General features: G+C 38.5%; 1 pseudogene; it reads right to left on the bottom strand.

Moving 5' to 3' along the window:
- Nucleotides 1–314: 314 nt before the first annotated feature.
- Nucleotides 315–11,208, bottom strand: part of LOC102828593 — a 15,762-nt pseudogene continuing 4,868 nt past the window's right edge.

The raw sequence follows: 11,208 nt of genomic DNA, 5'->3' as shown, positions 1-11,208 counted from the left end.
TAATAATAATAAAAAGCAAAGGAGTAAAAACTAACGGGCAACAAAACAAACAAACAAACAAACAAACAAAAAGCTTATTATGAGACTGTTAAGATTTGCTAAATCATGACTATGGGTTAAATACTTCACATTTTTCTATATGTTTGAAATAATTCATAGTAAAAGATTAAAGCAAAAAAAATTTAATTATGCATTGTGGCTGCTGTGTGCCATCGAACCAAGTCAATTTGAAGGAAAACTCTATTGTCTTTTTGTTGTTTTTGTTTCCAAATTTTATTCAAGGGCTTATACAAAATATTCCAGATAAGTGACTTTTAATCCTCATCTCCTTCCTCTTCATCCTGTTAATATGGAAATAACGTAATTCATAAATTTCTTTGTTGTTAGCAACTATGCTCAACTAATTACACATAGGTTATTCTCCTTCAAATATTTTTTGGTGTGATATTTCAACTACCTTTTAGAAGAAGGCAACTTGGAGGTTACAGTAATATTGCTTTTGATTCTTTCAATGGTTACAACCCCTCCACCGAGATCACCAGCTTTCCCATTCATTTTGATTCTTTCTTGAAGAAGCTGCTCAAAATTGGCAGTATCCATGATTCCATCTTCTACAGGGTGGGTCAAGGGTAAACTTCAGAACTTACTTCTTTTTAATTATTTATTTTTTTGGTCCCCCTTCACCACAAGCTTTTTCATAGGTGCAATAGTGGCAGCAGAGGCAGAAAGGGCTCCATTATCTTCTTTTTTTTAAATTGTGAATTGAGTGATAGTTTGCATGGGAGAACATTGGTTTTACACTCATAATTTCATTGCAATGATTACAATCTCCTCCATGCATCATCATTCAACAGTATTTGCTTCTATTCCCTTTGGGGTTTGGGGATTGTTTGTTTGTTTATTTGGATGTATACAAAAACACTCAGGGATAGATAGTCATTTAAACAACTAAAGGGCACATTCTGCAAGCCTGCCTCCTGGCCGCCAGCACTCGGTCTTTCTTTCCATGCATCTACAGTCCTCAAGGCTCTCTCTCTCTCTCCATGTCTTCATCTCTGCCTCCATCTCTGGTGTTGCTGCTTCTCTGGATAGGGTCCCACATTCTGCTTGTGCTCTTCTCCCTTAATGGTCCTAGGGTCCTCTGTTCCATTATCTTTTCATTCTACTTTCCACGAACTTTTTGAAGTCCCTTATAGCACCACATTTGCTAATTCACTTTTGTCCCAGTATATAACTTAGTGACAGTAATTATATTAACTGCTGGAGGAAAAGGACTGGACTGCTAATGCCCAGACCAGCAGTTCAAACCCACCAGTCACTCTCAGAAACACTATACAGTATCACTATGAGCCAAAACCAACTCAATGTAACAAAACATCATCTATTGCTAAAAACTTTCCCATAAGAATTTGGTGTTTTTAATTGTTTTATAACATTCCCTTGGACTCCTCGTGTGGCACTGTAGGATTAGCACTGGACTGTAAAGCATAATATTGACTGTTCAAACCCACCAGCTGCTCCTCAGAAATGCTGTACAGGGTCTCTATGAGTTAGAACCAACTTGATGGCACTTAACAACAACAACAACCTTATATTCCCCTAAACCTTTTTTGAAACATTGCTGTGATGGTTAAATTTAGATGTCAACTTGACTAAGTTATAGTGCTGAGATTTTGGCCAAACACTAGTCTAGCTGTTGCTATAAGACATTTACAGTAAAGAAACATGGTGGCTCAGTGATTAAATGCTCAGCTGCTAACCAAAAGGTTGGTGCTTTAAACCCTCCCATCGACTCCATGGGAAAAAGACCTGCCAATCTGTGTGGTGTCGGCTCTTCTCTGAATGGCAGAATTCACCAGGAAAGCAATCTGGGCCCAAAGGGTTTTTTTGGCTGGGAATTTTTTAATATCTTCTTTTGTCATAGATCTGTTCAAGTTTTGTACTTCATCCTGCATTAGTTTATGTAGGTAGTGTATTTCTAGACATTTACCCATTTAAAAAAATTAAAATTTGTTTAATATATGTTTTGTCCTTTTTATTTCCACTGTTCCTGTTGCCATCATCCATATAATTTCTTATTCATGCTATCTGCATGTTTTCCTTCTTTTGTTAGCTTTTCAGTGATTTATCAATTTTATTAATCCTTTCAAATAACCAACTTCATATCTTGTCCATAAAGCTATATACACAAACCCCCATTGCTGCCAATTTTATTCCAACTCACAGGAACCCTCTGGGCCAGTGTAGAACTGCCCGACACGGTTTTCAAGGCTGTAATCTTTATAAAAGCAAACTACCACATCTTTCTCCAGCTGAGCCACTGCTGAGCTCAAATTGCCATCCTTTTAGTTAGTAGCCAAGCACTTAACCATGGTCCCTCCAGGGCTCCATATATGAGGGTAAGTCCAAAGGTATTTCTACTAGGATCCCAGTTCATACATTTGTAGGTTTCTTCCAAGCAAAACGTATTTAAACATGTCTCTGTGATAAAAGGATGGCTGCATATAGGTTCTCTCAGTAAACTTGTCTTAGTCTTGTCAGGGAGCCTTAAAAAAAAGATAGCGGCATCTGCTGCCATCATAAATGCCACAGTGACTATCAGAACCAGAAAGATCATTACCAGCCAACTACTTCAACAGCAAGGAACTCTGAGAGTCCTGGTGTGGTGCTGTGGGCTAATGCATCAGACTGCAAAGTCGTCTGAACTGCAAGGTCAGTGGTTCAAGCTCACCAGCCGCTCCTTGGAAACCCTATGCAGGGTTGCTATGGGTCGGAATCGACTTGATGGCACTTAACAACAACAACTTCAGCAAAAACAAATGGTCGTTGGTGTCCTTCACCCTGGGACAGAAATTCGGGGAAAACTTGCCAAAATGTATCAGATGACACTAGATGTCATCTTTGTGTTTGGAGTCAGAGCCCATTTTGGTGGTGGCAAAACTACTGACTTTGGCATGATTTACGATTCCTTGGATTATGCAAAGAAAAATGAACCCAGAGACTTGAAGAGATGGCCTGTATAAGAAGAAAAAGTCCTTACAAAAACACTAAGGAACGCAAAAACAGAATGAAGACAGGGGGCTGTAAAGGCTAATGCGGTGCTGGCCAAAGGTGAGCTGGGGATTGGATAACAGAAGGAATAAAGATTCTGTTGTGACTTAATCTGCGATGAATGTGTGAATTGTTCACCAGACGATTAATAAACCATAAAATCTTTTCTTTTTTTTTTTTAAGATACTTTATGTACTCTGGTTAAAACAAATTATTTTGAGTTCAGGGGAATATAACATTTTTAGCAAAATTCAAGAGAATTATCTTCCCAAATCCAAGAAGCTTTGCAACAAGTTTACAGAAATGCTGCCCCACATAAACTACCATTTTTAGATGGATCAAGCATTTTAAGGAAGGGCAGTAAAACTTCAAAGATGAGTCAAGAGAAGGAAAACTGTCAATCTTGACAAATGAAGAAACTGTGGTTAAAGTCCAGAAACTGGTGAAACAAGACCATAGATTTACCACGGTTGTGATCGCTACATAAATTACAATCAGAAATGGTTTTGCATTTTCAATCTTAAGGAAACATCTTGACCTCATCAAGCTTTTGGAAACATAGGTGCCAAAAGCATCGTGCAAAGATCAGTTAGCTCAAAGAGCTAATGTTTCCATCACTCTTTTAAAAGCAAGATTGAGGCTAATAAAGATGATTTTATGGAACTAATTGTAACCAGTGAGAAGGCTTGGATTTGTTAATATGAAGCAGAGAGCAAGATCCACTCAAAACAATGGCTTCTGAGGGAATCTGGTAAGTAAGTTAAATTCAAGGCAGACGTCAGCTCAGAAGGTTGCAAAGGGGTAACCTTAATAGAATGTTTTCAAGAACACAGGATGTTCATGGGGGGCTTCTTATGATCAAGTTTTAAGAACACTGAAAACTGTATTGGTAAGAAAAAATTCAGGAGAGTTGCTCCAAGGAATTTTTTCTATCCCAACAAAGTCCTCTCTCATTTTCCAAGTGTAGCAAGAGCTGTTGTTTATGAATTTCATTAGGAAGCCTTACCTCGTCCACCCTATAACCCTGAGCTTACCCTTTCAGACTTCCTTTTGTTCCTAAAACTCAAAGAACATTGAATCCCTCAAGGATTCCAAAATAGCCATTTTGACATTGTGTAAATCAGAACACAGAATTATTTGAGGAGGGGCTAGAGTGTTAAAAATGCCACTTTACAGAGTGTTGGGTATGTTGAAAAATAATCACTTCATATTTTGAAATTTTTATTTAATAAAAGGTGCTATGATTTTGTAGCAATACTTTTTGACTTACCCTGACATAGACATAGTGTGGCGCTGTGGGTTGATGCACCAGACTGCAAAGCCATTTGAACTGCAAGTTTGGTGGTCCAAGCTCACCAGCTGCTCCTCGGAAACCCTATACAGGGTCGGAATTGACGTGACAACACTTAGCAACAACAGAACATACAAACATATACATCTCCTCTTAAAACTGTATCTACATCTATATCTATTTCATTTATTCTGTTTCTCTGGAGAATCCTAAAACCACTACTGAATTTCTGTATTAAATTTCAACCACACATCTCTTTTTAATTGCATGGCTTTTTCAAAGAAGCAAGAATATTGCAACCAACTAGTAACAGTTGTCATCCTCTTTAATAAACATTATTACGTTTGACATTTTCAACCACCCTTTCTTCTTAAAACTCTTCAGTGAACAGGCTACAGCGGCACTAAACAAACCTAGTTTTTCCTCCTTTACTTGACTGCTCTTTGATTGATTTCTTTGTTGTCACTTAAATTTCACAAATGAAAAGTCCTAAGTGTGGGCGTTTCTCAAGGCATTATTTCCACTCACTCCTTCTGGGAACTGCTTTCTTCAGACATTAATTACCACCTCTAAGATGGTAACTTTCAACACTTTAGATCTGAGTGAGAGCTTAAACCAGTAGAACTCCAACAACCTACAAACCATCTGTACTGGGATGGCCCACCACAAACTCAAATTTTCCATCTTCCACACAGAACTTTCGTTGCTCTTCACCAGACCAGCTTACCCTCACAAATTTCCACTTTTCATCAATCTCTTGACTGGAATTTTAGAAGTCTAATGCTAACCCTTTTCTTACATATTCTAAATTCAATCACCCTTCAAGTTCTTTTCATCTATCTTTCAAAATCTTAATAAAAACTTCAGAGAAAAAGATCTGGAATTGAATCCTGGGCCTAGCACTAAACAGCTATGAAAACTTTGAACAAATTAGATTCTCCATACCTTTTCTTAGAAAACAAAGGCAGTGTTTGTGTTGCAAAGCAATGGAATCCCTTCATTGGCAGAGATGGAAACAATGGTACATACTCATATATGTGGCATGAGTTTGGAAAGCACTTGTAGTGAAGAGAGATGGGCATCAAACACTGAAGTGTGTTACCTCTTAAAGGTGCTGCCCCTCACAAAATTACATAACACCTCTGGGGATCCTAAATGAGTTCCTGGGTGGTGTGAATGATTATACACTGGACTGAAAATTTGGCAGTTCAAACCCACTCAGAGGTGCTCAGAGGAAAGACCTGACAATCTGCTTGAAAAAGGCCACAGCCCTTTAAATGCCTAAGGCGCAGTCCTACTGTGCACACTCAGGATCGCTATGAGTCAGAATTAACACCACAACTGAAGAAACAACAAGGATTCTAAATCTTGGTTCTATATGAATATAGCAGTATCCTCAGAGTGTGCCCTAGGAAACATATCATCCTAAAGTCTCCATTAGATGTTTTGACACCTACAATACCTGCCAGTGGTTTGACCCTGCAAAGTCTTGAGACAATTATAGTTATCAATGGGTAGTTTTTGTTTAAGATCAGAAAAGTGAAAATCTAAAATTACAAAGACTGGAAGTTTGTTAGTATAGGAACAGAGTAGAAATTAAAATTTGCATTTGGGAAAAAAGGGATTCAAAAGCTGCTGACTGTTTAGGAAAAAGAAGTCTAACTCTGAAATAAGGCTGAGCAGGCAGAATTGAGGCAAGTATGTTTTTAGTATAAGAATAGATGTCTGGACATGATGACAGATTTAGAAAGTTAAGTGAAAAGTGAATAAAGGAGTGGGGAAAAAAGATCTGGCATTAAGGATAGGAATTTCCCTGCATGCCTGGAACTTCCTTCCTGTTAATACACAGACCCTGGTGATCCTTTCCCTTACATCTCTTATTACTTTCTGAAGATACACAATTTCACATAGTTTAGTGCTGTGAGTGGTAAAATGAGTAAGCTTCCTTTTCAGCTTTAACAAAGTTATAGATAGTGTGGGAAGTGAATCACTGCTTCAAAAATTAAAGACAATCTCATGTATAAAATAACATACTTTAAAAAGGATGATCAGTAAGCCAGAGATAACGGGATTTGTTTTAGGTCCTGGCAAGAACTTTTATGAAAGAAGGTGTAGCAGATACTATAGAGTGGTTGACCCATCTAAGCTCATTCCCGACATCTCCTTCTTCCTTCCACATACCTCTTTTATAGAGGAAGATGTATCAGACACTCCCCCCTGCAGAAAGTCCTGGTGTGGTGCTGTAGGATAGGCACAGGACTACAAAGTCAGTTTTCACCTTGAGGTCAGCTGCTCCTCGGAAACCCTAAAAGGGTCATTATGAGTTGGAACTGACTCAACGGCACTTAACAACTTGCAAGAAGTAAGTGTGTGTGTGCTGTAAACTAAGAACTGGCATACTTCTCGACATTTAAACTAATACAAAGTTGTTTTTGTGGACTTCCACTGAGTCAGTTCTGACCCACAGCAACCCTGTATAGCATTTCCTAGAGGTGGTTGGTGAGCTTGAACCACTGACCTTGTGGTTCAAACTGATTTTGCAGTCCAGTGCATTAACCCACAATGCTATGCCAGTACACCAGAAGAAATCAATGTTTACTGTTCATTCTGTACTGCATTCAAAAAGCATTCAGTAAACAAACCTTTAAAAAAAAATCTCATTATACGGCAGATACTATGATACACAGTGGAGCCCAGAATGATGAGCAAGACTAACTCCCTGCCGACAAGAAGTTAGAGTTTCTTTTTTAAACATAGTATGATGAACAAATTATGGCACATTCATATCATGGGATCTTTTTCAACACTAAAAATAAATGAACTAGATTCAGAATGAGAATGATGGGGGATTAGTCAGAAAGGCTGTGTGGTCTCTCTGCAGCAAGGATATGGAAGAGAGGATGAGACAGATACAGAGGATGGTTTTGGATCTCTGAACTTCAGAAGATGGGATAGAAAAGTAGATGGCTTGCTTACTGGGACAGAGAGTTGAACAGACACAGCAAGAAATGAAGTGAATGATGAGCAGCAGCAGCAACACTGATGGGACCTGCCTCAGCCATCCTTAGAGTTCATGAATGGCTTTAGAGACAAGAAAACATATTTGCGTTGCAGAAACCTACCTGTGGCACAAAGGCACAATTTTATTGATTGATGGATGGATGGATGGATTGACTGATTATCCACTGTACAACTTTAAGAAATCTGCTTTCCGAGCAGTCAGAGCCACTTGAAGATTATAAGTCCTGGGAAGCAACTATATACAATAACTCCACTAGGGCAGGCTGTGTTCCAAATCTGCAAAGCCTACCCTGGTTGAATGGATACATGGGGTCAAGAAAAGAATGGAGATAAAAGGAAGGAAAGGAGTCAGGTGATCTGTGGGGCTCGCCAGATGCAGCGACATTTTAAACTTTTTCAGGCAATTGTGAAGGAAAGAGGCCAGTAGGTGGTGCAGCACACTACTTATTGGCGGAGAGAAAGTCGTGGTCTTTCATTTTGTGCCCTCTGGGTTGGTTTTTTAATTTCTTTGTTTTCCCTGTCTTTAATCACAAGACAGGAGATAGCAACTATGACCACACAGCCAAACCATAGTCATACCCTCTACCAACGCATCAACTGGGCAAGAGCCAATACCAGCTACTATACACCATAGCAACAACTACAATCAACATAGGCTAAATCCATTCTGAATTAAACTATATAAACAGTGAATAAAGAAGCTCATCTCCTGATCCAACCACCAGAAGGCAATTGCTGAGTGACTAAGAATACATCAACATACATTTGCCAACTTAATACAAATCTACCAACACCACAATGCCTAGAAAGCACCAGAACTTTTCTGTTCACATGAAGAAACAAGAAAGAGTAGCTCAAACAACCAACCAAGAGGCTGAGCTAGAAAATGCTTCTGAGGAAGAAGCAGCACTGGAACTACCTGAAAAAGAATTCAGAAGAGTGATACTGATGTACTTCCAAATGTTTCACAGAAAGGTCAAGGCGAACAAGGAATAATTCAGAAAAAGAAATAATTAACTACCAACAATGTGGTAATGACAGTTCCTAAGCACACTTAAGGAGGGGCAATTTGCTCTCTGGTAGAGTGCAACTGAAAGTAGATTACAACTCCTGGGACATGCACAGGGAGGGGTAATTTTGTTCTCAGAATGATACACAGAACCAGGGAATGTACCTGGGCCTGGCCTTAATGATTTATGGGAAACAGCACATGTTATCTATTTCAGTTAAAAGTTATGGTCCTGATGACTATGACTCAGAGTTACATGTTATAAGTCATACTCCAATCACCATGAAGCCAAGCAGTCAAAGCATGCTGCAATAAATACTCTTAGCCTCATATGTACATATTTTATATAGTATATAAATAACCATGTTGTTATTGTTGTTGCTAAGTGCCATCAAGTAGGTTCTGACTAATAGCCACCCTGCATAGCGTTTCTGAGGAGCGGATAGTGAGTTTGAACAGCTGAACTTGCAGTTAGCAGTCCAGTGTTTATCCTACAGTACCTCACTAAGACTCTATAAATAACAATGTTGTTGATGTTAAGTGCCATCAAGTCAGTTTCAACTCATAGCAACCCTGTACAGGAGCAGCTATTGGCTTTGACCTGCTGATCTAGTGGTTTTCAGTCTAGTGCTTATCCTACGGTGCCACCCTAGGAGTCCATAAATAACCATAGTGCACAAATAATTTTCTACTGTCCCTTCCCCATATGTCATACCTTTTGGAAGTTTGGAAACCTTTTCAGTTTTGTTATCATAGCTAAAACAAATATTGTCCTTAACAACTCTGATGTTTTAAGAAAAAGCTATCTTGACTCATTGTGATTCTAACTTTATGAATATAGGATATATTTTATTGTTGTTGTTAAGTGCCTTGGAGTTAGTTCTGACTTGTAGTGACCCTGTATAGGATTTCTGAGCCTTTAAGTCTTCACAGGAGCAGAAAGACTCATCTTTTTCCCTTGGAGCAGCTGGCAGGCTCGAACCATAGACCTTGTGGTTTGCAGTCCAGTGCTTATCAGATGGAGCTGTCTAAATAAAGATTCCGAGGCAGCATAGTGGATTACAAGCTGAGCTGCTAACGGCAAGGTTAGTAGTTTGAATCTATCTGCCATTCTGCAAGAGAAAGATGAGGTGTTCTGCTCCTGTAAAGATTTACAGTCTTGGAAACCCTATACAGGGTCACTATGAGTCAGAACTGACTCAATGACACACAACCACCACTAAATGAAGCTTCCAATATGTTACAGAATTCTGAAGATCCAAAGAAATAAGAAAAAAATGATACAAACATTTCTCCTTAGCAAACTGTTTCTGTCAGTGATGAATCTATCACAGGTTTATCGATGTCAAACAAGAGATTTAAGGCCAATGGTTTTGCTATATCAAATGTTTAAATGTGTCTGCTAAATTCCTAGAAGGATACATGCTAATTCAGAGAATACTTGCACTAATCCACAAATTTGTCAATATACCTTCCAAAGAGGTTTTGCATAGTATCTGCCTCCCCAAAGTTTCTAATCATTTTTCTTTTACCAACAAATTTTTAATTACAGTGACCCTGTATAGGGTTTCCAAGGAGAGGCTGGTGAGCTTGAACCACTGACATTGCTGTTCAAACGACCTTGCAGCCCAGGGCATTAACCCATAGCACCACACCAGGACTCTTGGAAGAGCAAACTAAAAATAAATAAAAAACTCTAACCAGAGAAGCGGTGACAACAGAGATGGTGGCAGACGCGATGGGCATACAGAGATAGAGCAGCAGAGGACTACAGGCTCATAGACTGACAAAGGTAGCGAGCCTGTGGGCAGGAGACTAGCTTGCAAAATGTGCCCTTTGGACATTTAAATGAATATATTTTTTAATGTGCCATGTGTACATCAGAAGGAAAAAAAAGGAAATAGGGGTAAATACTGTTAGTTGATGGTGTATGGAGGGGAATGTAACCATTGCGGTGATTTGTTGCATGTAAAACTAATGATCTTCCCTGTAAACCTTCGCTCAATTCATAACAAAACTTTAAAAAAATAAAATAAATGGAAATAGCAAGAGATTAAAGAATAAAGACTAGCTCTGGGTTTTTTATTTAAAAAAAAAAAAAGGTAAGAGAACTAGAAGTGTTGGTGAGTGTGTGCCACCAAGTTGCTTCCAACTCATAGCACCCCTGCATAGGTTTCTGAGGTGTCAACTGTTATGGGAGCAGAAAGCCACATCTTTCTTTGGCAGAGTGACTGAGACCTTGCAGTAAGCATTCCAGCTCATAATCCACTACGCTAACAGGGCTCCTTTAGAATTACAGGTAGTGAGTTACAAAGATAGCTCAAAGTAGAGATATCTACACATGTGTTACAAAGAACTGAAAATAATTTCTGGATAAATTTTTAGTAAAACAAATCTGGTATGATATCAAACTATCTGAGAATACTCACTGTTGAAAACAAGAGTTAAAAAAGCAATACTACTAATAGATAAACATATACAAGAAACAAATCTCAATGTGGTACAATAAACAACACATTTGTTTCAATTCATCCAAGACTTAGATAATGTCTTTTCAGCATTTCTATAGAGAATTCAAATCACAATTTAAATTATGTACAATTGGGTCCAATTAATCACCTGATCTCTATTTACTTTAGTACGACACTAAAGAGAACATTTTATTCTTAACTAAATTAGCAAAACAAATTATGGAAATCCAGAACTTTAAAAAGTAATGGCTCAAAGAACAAACAAGATGGTGGATTGGGTGGAAGTACAGTGAAGAGCTCTGTCAGCAACAATACAGAATACCTGACCAAGCAGGCCCAGGGGATGGTGCCAGAATATCAGATAT

This window comes from Chrysochloris asiatica, unplaced genomic scaffold (assembly GCF_000296735.1).
Source record: "Chrysochloris asiatica unplaced genomic scaffold, ChrAsi1.0 scaffold00017, whole genome shotgun sequence".
In the NCBI taxonomy this organism is placed as follows: domain Eukaryota; kingdom Metazoa; phylum Chordata; class Mammalia; order Afrosoricida; family Chrysochloridae; genus Chrysochloris; species Chrysochloris asiatica.
This window is presented reverse-complemented; position numbering and strand designations above follow the sequence as displayed.